At 38.0% G+C, this 16,608-nt stretch overlaps 1 pseudogene; it reads left to right on the plus strand.

Moving 5' to 3' along the window:
• The first annotated feature begins 6,876 nt into the window (after positions 1–6,876).
• Positions 6,877–16,608, plus strand: part of LOC122134557 — a 62,415-nt pseudogene continuing 52,683 nt past the window's right edge.

A 16,608-nucleotide genomic window follows, 5' to 3' on the forward strand; every position in this document is an offset into this window, starting at 1 on the left:
GTCTGCATTGGCATCAGTCATTGAAAAACCCATATTAATCTATGACTGCTCTGCAGGCATGACACAGTGGATTTGTGCATCTAAAAAAACACAGACATGGAAATGGTGACAATATCATCATTTTCTGACACCACCATGCTGTCTGGGCTTGTTTTTTTAGTTGACGTCTGACTGAATCTTTCACTTTATTCCAAGTTTCAGTGCGGATACACACACAGCTTCAGAGGAAGCTTAATAGATTGAATTCCTAAGGTGATCGGCCCAAAAAAAAAAACACCTTTCTATAGCTCTGACAAAGCACAGCAATAAGGTCATTAATAATAAAAGATCAAATAGATGAATTATTGATGTTTGTGTATGTGTGTGTGAGAAGGAGAGAAAGAGAGACTATGGTTGTTTTTGCACTTTGGTCAGGATAAGGTCTGGTCTGGCCTTTCAACAAAGAAAAACCTATTCAAAACATTTCATAACCGATCTATAGCTTAAATCAGATGGATTGTTTAGACATAATTCTCCTGGGAACACAGAATTTAGCAATGCCACCAATTAGCAATGTGCAGCAAACAACCTTCAGCTATTTTCATACGCCTCTGCAAAGCAATGCAGGTTTTAACAAAAATTAAGCATCACTGTGTTTGGAGTAAAGAAAACTGCCATAAACTGCCTTTCTCCTCCTGTTTATTTCCCAGCCTCTTGTGCTTTAGAGTTGACAGAGTGTCAGTTTGGTGGCTGGGTGTGACCATAATGTTTATGTACATGCAGAGAGAGAGAAAGTCAGAATCAAAGAAAAAGAAAAACAACTACATTTTCGTACAGCGCCAGAGAGACAGACAAAAAAAAAAAAAGCGAAATACAGTTGCCTTGGCTACCATTTTGTTCATGTCACTGACTTCCTCTATCTCCTGGCCCCTCTAGCACTCTCCTCTGTTGTCTTTTTCTTCTTTTTATTTTGATTCTCCTTCCATTTCCCACACAATGCACAGGATGACAGGATTGCAGGGGAGCTCAACATCCAATTTTCTTTTCCCCTCACCAGTTGGATAAATGCACTGAATAATTGATTTTCTTGATCAGTCTATTGTTGTCATATTCCCCTTCCATCCTGACCCACACAACCTCTCTTGTTGTTTAGTTGTCCTTATTTACTATGATTTATTGTTTATATAGTTTATAGGATTTGCTTTGTTTTTTCAGTTGTTAGGGATATTCCACATAAAATGAAAATGAAAATTCTGTTATCATTTACTCATGTCGTTCCAAACCTGTATGAATACTTCTTGTCCATACAGTGGAACTCAATAGGAACTAAAAAATTTTGCCTACCAAAATTCTTCAAAATTATTTTTTTTATCTTCCACCAAAGAAAGTCATACAGGTCTGGAATGACACAAGGGTGAGTAAATGATGCCAGAATTTTCATCGCCATTTTGATTGGACTGTCGCTTTAATTTAATATTAAAGCTCAATCTGTAGGCTATTGTTTTTACAGTGAAAGAGAAGCAATAGAGTGCAACAGGGCCTATTCACTGGTTCTGAAAGTATTATTTCCATTAATTTTTCTCAAAGGGATTTTTAAAAAAGTCTTCATTATAGTGTTGTAAGCCTTGAAACAAACCGGCTGGCTATGAGGTGAGTCACAACATTGCAAACTCTGTCCTCAAGTTTGTGTTAGTTACTAATTTTTGTGTCTACTCAATGTTCAGTTATATCAGGTGTAAAACTCATATTTTCCATATAGCTTGTGTTGCTGGAAATTATCTAATTGAAAATGAACCAAAGCAGGAGTGTGAACCAATGAGATTCAGTTGTGGGCAGGCTATGCCAGCACAGTGTGCGAGGCATAAAAACTAAGCAACCAGAAAAATATCCTATCACATGACTGGATACATGGTTTTGATGTGGAGATTTTATTGAATTCAGGATTCACCTCATCTGGTGCCCTATGACTCATTGTCCTATCTCCTTTTCTCCATCTGATGCCTTCTCTTCAACAGACAACACACACATTTAGCTTTTCTGCGTATGTGTGAACACACTTTTCTCTCTCGCATAAAAACAGTCACGCTGTCTCTCGCACTGTGGCTGTGCTGTCAGTGATGCAAGTTGCATATTAAATCATTTTCTAGGAAATGTAAAGCCATTTGCTGATTGTAATACAAGCTTTAGAGCAGATGCACAGTTTAAATGATTTTTTAAATAAAAATAATTTTAAAAAGCTTTGCTTAATATAAAAATCCTGTTTATTTCTGGGCTGTGACAGTATGGAGATCTCATCTCATTGTTATTCCAAATGTATGTCATGCAAAGCTGTTTTTGGAATAATAGAAAATGCCTTCTTGGAAATCACTGTGTAGTTCTAGAAATGGTCCATCCGGTTTTAAGTACATCACAAGAATTTTTCATCTTATAACTGTTTTTTTTTTTTTTTTTTTTTTTTCTTTTTTCTGATGACTGCCACACGCTTTGCACATCCTGTGAATCACATCCACTCCAGGATGTGACCAATTACTTAGACCTCTCATCAGCAGAACCTTTTACACGGCTGGTCGAGCCTCATCTTTGAGTTTCTGTGACAGCAGGTACTTCACTTCACAGGGTTCACGTCGTACATTCTGTGTGGATGTATGTCACATGCACTGGCTTTACAGTCTCTGTGTGTGAGGATATATGCAGCTGTCATGACTACTCAGAGAAGATGTGCTTGTTATATTCCTCATACAAAATGACTGTGACATACAGTGATGGGATCCAAAGGTTGCTAAATGTTCTATATACATATTTTTGTAAAACCATAGATCAAAAGAGTGATTCATTTTTGAGTCTGGCATTGTCCATTTCTTAACAGCTGATAGAAACCACAAGACATGATTGCTGAAAATATTGCCAAAGACAATGATTCTCAGGTTGTTATACTGTAATCTCCATTGACACATAAGTCATATTTTACTGGGGCACAGCAATAATTCACTGGGGCCCGTGCTTCTGTAAAAAGGATCTAGCAATACCCCTGTTACAGTTTCTCCTGGTGAATTCTGGAAGAATATTGTAGATGTTCCATATAATAAAAGTAAATGAGGACTGCAGCTGTCAAGCTCTAAAATGACTAAAAAAAGTATTCTGTAAGTCATATGATAGCATTTTGTTAGGAACATATAAACATTTAGTCATTTAGAACTAATCTCCATCTCGGTACTAAAGAGAGAAACCAATGGGAATGAAATGCAGAAAATCACACAACAGATGCACAGACCTTTGTTTAGCACTCGTGTTGAGTCTTTGTGTGTTGAAACAAAGGTCTGTGCATCTTTGTGAGTAAGTGTGACAAAGTATCTACTGTATATGAGGCTTGTGCATACCACTGAGGGCCCAGATTGACGTAAACAGTGAGGATTGAGGTGCTCACAAGAAGAAAAAAGGTTTATAAATGGGCCAAATAATGTCTTAATACATTTTATATTAATATAAATATTAATTGTAGAGAATATAATGTAATATACAGTTTTATATGTCAATTGTAAGGTTTGAAACAGGTTTATAAATATCTTAATAAAATAGTATATATATTAATATAAGTATTAATTATAAGGGAGTAGAATATATATTTTATTCTTCTAGTAAAAATGCATTTTTGTTCATTCCAGGTTTTATAATATAATTAGTACTGTCAGCATATGATATGATAAACTTTTTTTGCCCCAATATCTTAAATTTTAAAGGCATATAATGGCAATTTATAGGCTACATCACACAGTTTTCATTCTAGGTTTATAATATAATATAATATAATTCTAAAAATGTTAGGGTTAGGGTTAACCCTAACCCTAACACACACACACACACACACACTCACTATATATATATATATATATATATATATATATATATATATATATATATATATATATATATATATATATATATATATATATATATATTATAGATGTGTATCATATATAGATGATAGAGGAACAGGTTTTTATGTTGACTTAATGTGAGTCAATGTGATGTCCTCAGAAATGAAGTGGTGTGTTTGTGTGTGTGTGTGTGTTTGTGGTAGATGTCACTTTAATCTAACATGCCTGTTCATTTCTCCTGCTAGTGTTGAGCATCTCACATATAGGGACAGGGTGAAATGGCAAAGTGACAGCACTACGTCCTCTCCCTTTCTACTCTTTCTTGTGTTGTTATTTTTGTGCTCCCCCCCCCTTATTTCTCTCCCCCTGTCTGTCTGCATCTCTCTCTCTCTCTCTCTCTCTCTCTCTCTCTCTCTCTCTCTCCTCTAGGAAAAGAACATCTCCTTGGTCACTGTGCATTTTCTCATCTGTTTTCTCTCAGTTTTCAGAGCTGAATGTGATGCTGACAGTCTGTTAGCACTGAAGAAAGCTGTTTCTGTTTGAAAGTTCTTTATGAACTTCCCTCCACCAAACCGGCAGATTCCATCTGCCGTAATGCAGCATACAAAACAAATATATGATGTACATCCGTGTCTGCACAAGCCAATTCATTTCCTATTCACATACGAAATGCAAACGTACAACGGCAGATGGGACCCTGCTGTTCACATGGTATATAACACCACACACACACACACAACTATAAGTTGTATTCCCACTTGGAATTGCTGACCCATGACCCATGAACATTTGTTCATGAAACCAAAACAAACGTATGTGATAGATAGATAAACAAGTAAGCAAAACATCATTTTGTGGCCTTACTGTAAAGTTTCCGCACTCATTTCGTAACAAACAAATAAGCCCAAGCACATAAAATGATTATCCCCACAATTATGCACATTAAATGTTAAAATTACTTCATTAAAAGTTTTTGATTAAGAATCATTAAGAATTTGCTTGTGAAATGCTGTTTATATTTGCTTAGTGGTTTATTTGATTTTTATTTGTTTATATTTTCTCCTACAGATTCTTAATTTTCTAAAACAATAGAAGTATGGTCAGGTTAAAAGCCCTTGATGTCTATTTCTTGTTTTTACAGTCTCTGGGCATATGCATAATATACTAGAATTTATTGAATTCTGGACCAAATTAAAAACAAGCACCGTAAGATGCCCTGATGATTCATTCTACTAAATTGCACAACAACTATATTATCAGTGCATTTGCATTGCCAAATGCAAGGAAAACAATATCACGGAGACTGGGGATGGGATATTTGACTATGGGGCCAATAAACAATCATCTAACAATCATATAGTTAATACTGCACTTTTTAGAAACAAAAACAAAAAAAAAAAAAAAAAACATGAAAAAAAATAAACACATAAAGAACCCCAAACAAACATTTAAGGTTCTTCCTGGAACCATCAATGCCAATAAAAGTGATTTTTAAGTGTACTTTCTGGTACATTGGTGAAAGTGTTCGCTAAAAACAAGTGTAAAAATTTGAATGTGTAAGTCATGGACTTGTGTTTTCCTGTTGTGCTCTGTTGTGAGTCCAGCTGAGATCAGACCTGTCTGTCAAACCCACGCGCTCTATGGGAACAGGGAGATGTGGGCGAGTGGTGAACGGTGCAGCTATTTTAAACGTAAAAGCTCCCTCCTCCTTTCTGAAGTGTTCTTTCATGCCTGATATGGACATAAAGGGGCTTTTCCTGTCTTGTGACAGAAGATGTAGAGCAGAATAGTGCTGTGTGTTTTTCCTCCACAGCAAAAAGCAGTTCCGCCTCTCTCTGCGTGCGTAGAGAGAGGTCTCAAAATTTTCCTCCACAGCAAAAAGCAGTTCCGCCTCTCTCTTTAGTCTTATCATTTACAACCCTAAAAATAAAACTCTCCTTATCAACCACATAAATCCAAAACATAAACTCCTTAATCAAAACAAAAAAAATCCAAATAACTTTTTTATTTTAATCAAAGTAAATCGTAAGGTTGGCATACTTAACAAACAAACAAAACATGAGTAATCTTTTATTAATTTGTTCCGCCTCTGCAATGACTTTCTTTTACAGCTGACTTCACAAATCTCTCTCACTTTTTAACCCCTCCTCTTCAAACCACCTGGCTCCATTCTCAATGTAATACCAACTATTCACAATCCAATCAATTCCTGATGAATAAAGTCTAGCCGTTTGTTTCAGAAATGCTTCAGAAAGGGTTGTAAACAGTGATTCATTTTAGCTTTAAGAGACATTTCTGGTTTAAACAATCCCTCCAAATGATGGCAGATGTTCTGGAGTGTCAAGGAAACCTGTTTGGAGTCATTATATTTGCCACTGTGTTTATTAAACTATTAAGTTAAATAAATTATACCACATTGCTTCTCCAAATAAATGTTTGAATAAAAATCATATTGATTCGTTTTTTTTTTTTTGTCTTAAACTGTCCTTTAGGGTGCATATATATATATATATATATATATATAGATATATATATATATATATATATATATATATATATATATATCCTCACTGTATACGTGTGTGTGGTGTGTGTCTTCTGCACCAGTGCATGTGAGTTTAGCAGGCTTCCAGTCTGGTGACAGGACGTAAAGCTCTGAATGCAGACTCAGCCTCCTGTCAGCCATTGTATTGGCTAAAGACTCTTCCTCACTATCCAGCTGCTGGTCCCTTCTGTTCCCCTCCTCCTCTGAGCAGAACCCATCCCCCTCTCCACCCCTCATCCTCTCCCTCACTCCATATATTCATCTCCTCATCACTAAAAAAGGAATTGTGCCTCTCTCTGAGATTCCTGGTAAAGAGAGATAGAAATCGAAATTAGGAAATTACTGTAAGATCAGCAAGAGAAAGTCAAATAAAACTTCACATTATACCTCTAAAACATCTTAAAATTCTTGATATACCCATGAATGGTCTTTATACATCTGCAAATCTGGTTTTTAAGTATTATTATAGAATTCTAAATGAGAATCTGTATGGAAAGTGAGCTCTAGTGAGGAATATCTCTTAGTTTTGAGGTCTCCTATAGCATGTTCCTTATATAAGGCTTTTTAAAGATCCATTCTATTTTGAGAGAACGGGATGCAAGCAGATGAGTGAGTGAGAGAGGAAGAGACAGAGAGGGAAAAGAGAAATAAAGAAAGAAGGAAAGGATAGGGGAGGGAGAGAAGGCTTGGAAAAAGCTCACTTTCATTCAGTCTGACTTTAAAGCTCTATTTAGGCTTGTGCCAAAATGTGGCAGTACTCGTGTCCTTCTGAGTGAAGGAGAGCTCACGTCCCCATTCACAGCTTTCTGCTGCAGTGCTAAAATTAAAACATCACAATAGCAAGGTTCTCTTCAATGGCAGGCACAGTGAAGGAAAACTGTGAGCCTTTGTGATTTGGCAGTCATGTGTTTTGGTGTACATGGGTTAAGGCCAGAGCTGATTCCTAGAGCAGGGTGGCGGATATAATGGAATTTAATGAAGACAAATATGATGTTCACAAATTGCACTTATTTTACAGAGAATATGAAGATCTCAGTCAAGTGTCAAAAGTCCAGTTGCACAGATGATTGGATTTGTAAAACATCTATTAAAAAATCTATTTATATAAATATATTTATCTATTTTTATTAATATATATTAAACACACACACACACACACACACACACACACACACATAAAAGATTATATGTAAATAATATATATTCTTATTTTTTATAATATATACAGTAGGCTACATATTTTTCAACAAAAGGCTTGTTCAGTGACAAACTTTTTTTTTCATTAACAGTTAGGTCTAGTTGTTTCATGGCAGCCAGTACTTTAATGTATAGGCCTACGTCAATATAGAATTTGGATTTCAGAAATAAACGTACCCTGAGAAATATTCATTCAAGTTATGTGAAAGAGTCTGAGAGATCGTCACATTATCATTACATCATTGGACTATGGCATTATTTACAATTGTTTAACAGTCCGAACTAATCCCGCTATAATTTTTTTTTATAGTCTACATTACATTAATCTAATTTGCCAATGTTGGGACACCTACTGAATGGGACGCACACACGTGCTCCTGCTTGGTTACCACCTTTTGATTGACAGTCGGGCAGCAGCACGCAGGCGTGGTGAGCGCTCCCGCAGACAGGGGGCGTCAATATGGCGTCCTGAGAAAGACAACACAGCCTGACACCGCACCGATCTTCGGCTGACATCGGGAGGAGAGAAGGACCGTTTCGCAAAACATAAGACGTGTTTTCGTCCTGTGCATCCCTCTGAACGGCCGCGAGCATCGGGTTTGGATGTGCACATCTCGGAGGGGGAGGACAACCTTGTGACACCCTGATCGAGAATTTTCCTTTTTCATCTGAATTTGATGCTGCTGCTCAGTGCTCGGTGATACAAAAGCAGGTGAGACCGAGCCGACCGCTCCTTTTTGGGATTCGGGTCGGATATGTCGAGCGAGAAACCCGGTTTTAGCACCGGGGTTCCGCCTCGCTCACGGACCGAGAAGCACCCACACCACCGCCGGGTTCGGGGCAGCAAGTCGTAACGGGCTCCGTTACCGGGGAAATGATGGTGTCTGGATCGGGCGCCGTGGTACTACCGGCCGGGGTGATAAACCCCTCGGTTCCGATCCGGAATATCAAGATGAAATTCGCCGTGCTCATTGGTTTGATCCAGGTCGGGGAGGTTAGCAACAGAGATATCGTGGAGACAGTTTTAAATCTGGTAAGCATCTGCATACATCGGACGCATGTTTTATTTAGCGCGCATGATGTCATATGAGAATTGAATTCTGATCAAATGCACTAAAGCCAGAAATATTTCCCGGAGGAATGTCACCCTGTATTTTGTTGAGATCCCAGTCAGATTCATTACTACCAGCTTCGCTTTAGGCTGGCAAAATATCGTACTCATACCGTCATAATTCATTTTCCCAGCGTACTATTACACAGTTGATCACTGCGTTTATTTGCAGTGTATCAACACGCCCGGCCTGCAACAATGACTCGCCAAATAAGGGAATGCATCTTTTCTTTTAGCGGAACATGCCACTGGATGCATAATTCTTGCCTAGACGACATACTAAACATAGGTCTTGTGTGATTAAACCCTATTTCCGATTATGGGTTCCGTTTTTTTGATATGTAAATATAACTGGTGGGTAGATGTTACGCGACGCAGCCATACATCTCATAGATGAACAGCAGTGTGGGTGTAATTAATATTCAGAGCTGGTTAACGTATCGCCTGTGATAGGCCCCGACTCTTTATTTTTAAGCTTTAATGGAATGCTGTTTGTGTTTGGGCACCTGTTATATCCCCATCTGTGTCAGTACATGTTAGATATGGCTGCTGTTTCTGCTCATGGAGGCCACAGGCTGGTGAGCGAGGTGGATTAAAGCGGGATTCAACTGAGTTCTTGTTATGAAACAGCTTAGAAAACGTATTAACACAGATTCGGTAATGTGCGCTGCGCGAGATGCTGGGAAGACCGTTGCTTTGAAGGAAGGAATGGAGAGTTTATTTATCAATAATCGATGTCCTTATCAATAATTACAACTGGCTGAGCCAGGTTCCCAGCAAGCACCGAAACGTTTTACACGTCACAGCGTTGCAGTCAGGGAACGTCGCAGTTTTAAAAAAGTCACAGAAACCACACCTCGAATAAAAAAAAAAATCAATACTAGTTCTTTATTATGAACACAAATCCAAAATGGAATGTTTAATGCCTACGTTTCAATGAGACGTCATAATTCCGTGAAAGTCTAACGGTTTTTTTTCTTCAGTTTACGAACTGGCTTGGTTAACGTGTGAAAATGGCAAATAATTCACCTAGCCTGGATAAATTGTGATTATTGATATTATTTCACCTTTGTGTATTGAAGAGGATGTTTGAATAGTTGGGGAAAAAAACGGTAAACGTAGTTTGAAAGGAGGACACTTTTACCTCAGGACAGAATATATCACGTCTAAAAAGTTTTGAAAATGCCCCATGAGAATAATGTCTTGAAGACATTTAGGTGTAGGTTACTTACAGTTAACATTTTATGACGCTATAGTATCAGGTCTTAAGGGGACTTGCTGGCAAACGTTCTAAACAATGTTTCTGTAACGTTGTCAAAACTTATTACGTTACGCATCTCTGCGTCTGTAAAAAAGTTATCGGCAACCAGCCCACGACGTAGCAAAACGTGTTTACATCGCTTGCTGGTAATTATGTGCACTTTACAGACCGTAAGCGTTCGATTTACGGTCACAATCTGTGTATACTGCAGCGATAAGGTCGCTTACTCTTTAATAGAAGACGTCGGTCATGGAGTTTCCATTGGATTGTTAAATTTAGAGCGCTGGGTGTTTAAAACATGGCAGCGGGGAGTCCGCTGAAGGGATGCTGCAGCAGTTGCTCTATGCCCAGGGATGCAGAGTTCCTGTAGCCGTGCATGTGGAAGCAGGTGGCGGAGGAGGAGGGTGGGGGTTGCTGCAGTGGTGATGTGCTCTGAAACCTCGAGCCAACGCGATAAACTGGAGAGAGTAGCGCAGCAGCACAGCGGAGAGGCGCTTGCATCTCTCCCTGCTAGAGCTGATGGCGGGTCACGTGACTCCATAGCGCTCGATAGGAAATACTAGCGCCAATTGTAGTGCATGGCGCGCTTTAGAGAATATGCATGCGGATGATGAGCGTTAAACAGGTCACTTACCATCTACTCAGCTTTTTTGTTGTTTTTGACATTTTTTTGACTCAATTTAGGCATAGAAATGGTCTTTTTTTTCATTTGGAGCCTTCGTGACATTGTCTAAATATCTAATCAATCACAATAGAACATTTACATGTTTTATGTTGAAATAGATGTTTAAAAATATCTCATATTATTTATTAGACCAGCTTTTCTATAACAAATTCTGACCTTTCAGTGTTAGCATTTTAGCATATTATTCTATTGATCAAATTTGAACCAAATATACATATATTTTAAGAAGATTTAACCCGTATATGTATGGTTCTGTATGATAGGGTACAAAGGGGCTAAAGGCCCTTTGGATGTACCTACTTTTATCGTGAAACACTTACACAACAAAATCACTACAGTACTTTCCTAAACATGGTGTACTGCAACAAATTGATCTGTATAAGTGGGGAGGAATAGATTGACTGTGATGATGGGCTTTGTGGACCACATATTGACTGCTTCAGTCACAACGGAGATTTATTTGTGAAATGTGCATAAATAGTTTCAGAAAACCATAGTGACTTAGATTATTGTTACTTCAAGTCGCCACAATCCATCAGTCAGTAATACTCTACAAACACAGAAATTCTATATTAATTTAATGTTGCAATAGTAACACTATTTGTATCAATTATGGTATTTTGGCAAACAAGTACTTTTGCTAGGGAGCATGCTGCTTGTATAGCATGTAACATTATGCACTAAAGAAAGATAGAAGCATTGCATAGTGTTTTGGCACAATGCCGATACACAACTGTAGGTGGGGTAGACCTCATGTATTATTCAGCTTTGTCTGAAACCACAGCTTGTGCCTGAGTACAGCCAACATCGATTGATGCGGAATGCCATTTAGCAGAGCAGATGTACCGATCACCTTAATTGGCGATTCCACAAAAGGTCTTGGGATAGGTCTCATTCCTTTCTTGACTGAGACTCGGAACAAGATTCACCTTTGGTTTGATTATTCTCCTTTTGAAAGCATTTGAAAAGTTTGCATATGACGGATTGTTTTTATAGGCCTCGTTCCTGGCAGTTTCTCGAGGCTGAGGCCTAATTGAAGTGTGCTAGATTCAAAAGCTAAAATTTTTTTCAGCATCTCTCTACGTGCTATTGAAATTCAGACCAGAGAACACATGTTGTGGAGCACCTGCTGTTAGACCCTGCATGTAATTAGACTCGTCCTCAACCTCGTGGCCTTACAGTGGTATGCCAGACATCCCCACCACCCAGCTTCAGAGCAAATGACACACGCAGGAGGTGTTGGAAAAGAGAGGGCTGGTCTTGATCTGGCAGAGAGATGAAAGAGTGTCCATTATGAGTGAAAAATACAGGTTCCAAAGTGGGGTTTCACAGTGATGCCACAGAAAGACCATTCTAAGTTTCCCAGAGAACCTTTTCAATGAACAGTTCCTAGGAGAACCATAAAAAAACTTTTTTTTTGCAGTGGAAAGGTTCCATGGACATTTAAGGTTCTTTGTGGAACCATAGATACCAATAAAGAACCTTCTTCATGAGGGGAGTTATAATGTGCTAGACAACATGCAAGCACGCAGACACACTTTAAAACACACATGCTCTAGATTATTATCAGTAGCCTAGCTACTAGATTTATTTTAAGACCCAATTTCTTACTGTAATCCTACCGCTGGTCTATTTTCAAAGCACTTCTGTTTATGTATATAGGGTCAGAGCGTCTTTTATTTAGCATGGATCACATGAAGACTTCCCTGACTGTATGCAGAGCTCACAGCTCCCTGTGGAACTGACATAGTTACTATTGTAGTCACAGCTGCAATCTTGCGGAGTTCACCCTCAGATAAATCAGGAAATGAGCTTCGTCTTTTTGCTTCTTGTACTGTATTACATTAATTCCAGTTTTCTTTACATGGTTACTGGAAATATGTAGGATGCAATTATAATATTAGTGGCAATTTTGGTGCACGACGAGGGAGTTACAATGTTGTTTATGATACAGTAATTTTATTTGCCTTTCTTTGATGCGTAGTCGTCCTTCACCTCCCGCCATTCAGTTTCTCCTGTGAGAGGCACACTGAGCCAATCTGCTCACTGTCTGTCGTTTTCTCCCCCTCTCCTTTTCTCTCTCTCTCTCCCCACGTAACACACACACATGCACAGACTGCCACAGAGGGCCTGACGTTTAGAATCCCATGCCATTAGCAAAGCATCATAGTTGCCATGGAAACGGCACCATGGGATTTTGCTGATTGCTTCCCACCATACCAACTGTTGTCATCTCCACACGGCCAACTGGATCAGTTTTGTGTTCTGGACAGGAGGATTTACACAGTAGTTTATTTGACACTAAAGCTACTGGCGTGTAAAAGTAGTACATATTTTAAACCAAGCAAATTAGAGTATAAAATTTTATCTTAAAATTGTGTCTTAATCAGTGTCAAGCATTTTGTCTGTCCACAATGAAAACAAAAAAACTTTGTGTAATGCGACACATTACCTACAGTACCAACCAACTGCAACATATTTTTTGTTTAATATACAGTTACACCTCTAAGTTTTGGGTTGCTAAGATTTTTTAGGTTTTTTTTTTTTTTTTTTTTTTTTTTTTATCATGCTTACCAAGACTCCATTTATTTGATCAGAAATATATAATATATTTAAGATGTAGTTTATTCATTCTGTGGCAAAGCTGAATTTTCGGCAGCCATTACTCCAGTCTTCATGACCTTTCGGAACTTATTCTAATATTGTGATTTGATTTTCAAGAAACATTTTGCATTATTATCAGTGTTGAAAACAGTGCTGTTTAATATTGTTGTGGAAACCGTAATACATTTTTCAGGATTCTTTGATGAATAGAAAGTTTAAAAGAGCAGCATGAATCTGAAGTAGAAATCGTTTGTAACATTATAAATGTCAATTTTGATCAATCAATCTTTGCTGAATAAAAGTATTCATTTCTTTTGAAAAAAAAAAAAAAAAAAATCCTAGTAGTGTATTAGTAGTAGGATTTTCCAAAGAGATTTTTTTTCCATTATCCAAAGAGATTTTATTGTGGGTGAGGCTACATCGTGCTATGCTATAATCACATTGTCACATCACGTCTATTCGGAAATGCATTGTAATATTGAAAGTTTTATAAATATATATATATATGTATATATATATATATATATATATATATATATATATATATATATATATATATATATATATATAATGCATAGGTTTTTAACCTTACATAATGCAGAATATTACGATGGTTGTAGCACTGCTTTGAGGTGTCTGTTTGTATCTTAAATACACATTAGGAGCATCTCTCTCTCTATCTGTCTGTCTTCTTCGCTCTCTTGTGGCTGAGCTGTTGTTGTCCATCCAAAGGGATCATCTCATTATTCACATCCACTCTGCAGGATCACCAAGGTCAGGAGCTGTGCGCAGTCAGCGCAAACAGTCCTTGTTGGCCACAGAGAGAACAGCTCTATATCGCTTATTCAGTTTCATTCAGGATGTAGCCATGCATAGAGTGGTATGATACAACACAGTGTAACACAAAGAGTACGCAAACCTTCCTTCCACAGGATCTGTAATCTCTAAGGTCAGAAGAGCACAAGGGAGCGTGAGATGGCACAGCGCAGGTAGCCTATAGGATCACTTTGTTTGTCTGCAGAACTAAACAACAATATAGAAGTGGATATAAAATCAGGCCCTCACAATCAGATAAGCTGCATCATAAATTAATTAATCGTTTACTGTACATTTATATTTCAGAGATCTAGCAGATGTGACAGTAGCTAATGAATATGTGAACAAAGCCATGGTAATCTTCTTTACCTCCTACTGTAAGACTGATCTCTTGCTTTAATGAAAGTGCTTGCATTAACCTGTGACAGTGCTGCGTCATCGTTCAATGCTGAAAGCTTTCAGAGAGCGGGAGATGTGTGCTCTCTGCCTCTGCTACAGTAGAGTTAAAGGCCTTGTGAAATGTAAATTTGTTTGTGGCTTTTAGGGCATGTTAGCTTTAAAATCATGTTTATGCTAGTATTCTCTGAAACACTGACAATTAAATATTGTTAAAGAGTTTTGTCCAATCAGACCCTCTCTGCAATGAGAATGTTCCTCCCCATTACTAGCAATTGGCAAATAGTTTTTTATATCGTCTGTGACATAACTAGAAGCTAATGCTGTAACAAAAAGATTTGTCCTTCAGTATGCCCAAACTTACTGTTTAAATGTAAATTGCTTGAGCTTGAGTTGTAACATCTGTCTTTGTGAAGACCCTTGAGACAGGAATTTCATTAAACCTGGTGGTTTAATTAGAGCCAAAGGCAGGGTGCAGCTCCTGGCATTCGTCATCATTGACTTCAATCATTAGTTATGTAGATGGGAGTGATCCATACTTTCAGTCTGACACAGAGAATGCTTTGTGAGCAATGTATAATGATAGATTGCATTCATAACAAGGTGCAAGGGCCACACTTTTCTTCAATAAAAGTGCTTTATGAATCGTATTCAGGCATACAATTCTTTACTTGACAGGTCTGTGAAGAATTGTATGCATGCAGTAAGTCAGATAATCAGTACTGTGAGTTTTGATGTAAACGCAATCAGTCCAAGTACAAGCAGGATTACAGCTTTTTATGACCAGTGTGCTAGACAGAAAATAATTTGAGTTTTCCTAAATAAATATCAGGGCTCAACATGTCTTAAGTATGCCTGGTAACCTCTAGGTAATGTTGTTAAATCCTGTTTGATTAAAAATTTGATATGTTTAAAGTGTATTCACAAAAAGTCTATGTTTATGTACACACACAAAGTCATGAAGTTGTCTGTAAGAACTGTGTAACATCACACAGTATGTGTCTGATTTGTTGGGAAGGACGAGGCTGAGCTCCGGCGGGTCTCACAGCTTGCTGTGTCCATATTTTATCATCAGGCAGATGGACATAAAGCAAGGACACAGGCATTGATTAAAATCATGTTACACTACATGAATATGCCTAATGTGCAGATTTACTACAATAGTTGTTACTTTGAGCTGTAGCGCTTTTATTGATTGTAGTTGAAGAGTATGTTCTATGTACTTCCCATGTTCCCATATATAATCATGAAGTAGTTTTCCCTCCTGTGACTGAGTGGTGCGTTTTTCCCTCATAAACTCACTACCGTCATGCTTATTTTGACATGTTTCCTGTTAAAGCAGTAGCCTGTTAGCTGCCCATGGTGAGCGCGACTGGGGGCTTTTAGCACTTCTGCTCTTCCTGTCCACACCATGGCCATTGGCCACTGATATTTGCATCCAACGTTTTCTCAAAAAGCTGAACTATTAGTGGTGTCAGAGCTCTGCACTGTAATGTTTTTGCCAAATGTATGCTTTTTCCAGATTTTGCTGTGCTTTGTTTTTTTTGTCTCTGTCCCATATTAATATGGAACAGATGGGATTTTATATTTTTTTGTCACATTGTGCCTGGATATTATGTTAAGGTTGGTTCACAAGTTTAAATCATCTTTCTAATTAAAGTCCACATCATAACTATAAATAGTTATTGTTATAGTTATCATAACGTGGCTTTGGGCTAGTCTCAGATCTCAGCTTCTTTTAGCGCATTTCATCAATCCCTTAACATCATTGCAGAAAATGCTAAAAATGTCAGCAGATTCCTCCTCGGTCTGGGCTAGATGCACAAACATCATCCTCGCTCCTTTCCCACGGTTTTCATCTTGACCTTTTGTTTGGATTTAAAACGGCTGCCATGTTCCACTTGATATGGTGGTACAGTAACTTGGGCAGTACCCCCTTTCATAAGAGCTTATGTTAGGAAAGAAGAGGGTTTAAGAAAAGAACTGTAGTGTATTTCTAGATCGGCCCAGTCTGTCATCTCCCTGCCAGTTTTGGAGCCAGTGTCCATTGTGACGTAGTTCCGGCAGTGCTTTATGAAGCTTCATTAGCGCGACTCTTATCTCTGCTAATGAGAGTCTCTGTAAATGTATTTTGAATGC

Source organism: Cyprinus carpio, chromosome A10 (genome assembly GCF_018340385.1).
Source record: "Cyprinus carpio isolate SPL01 chromosome A10, ASM1834038v1, whole genome shotgun sequence".
Classification (NCBI taxonomy): Eukaryota; Metazoa; Chordata; class Actinopteri; order Cypriniformes; family Cyprinidae; genus Cyprinus; species Cyprinus carpio.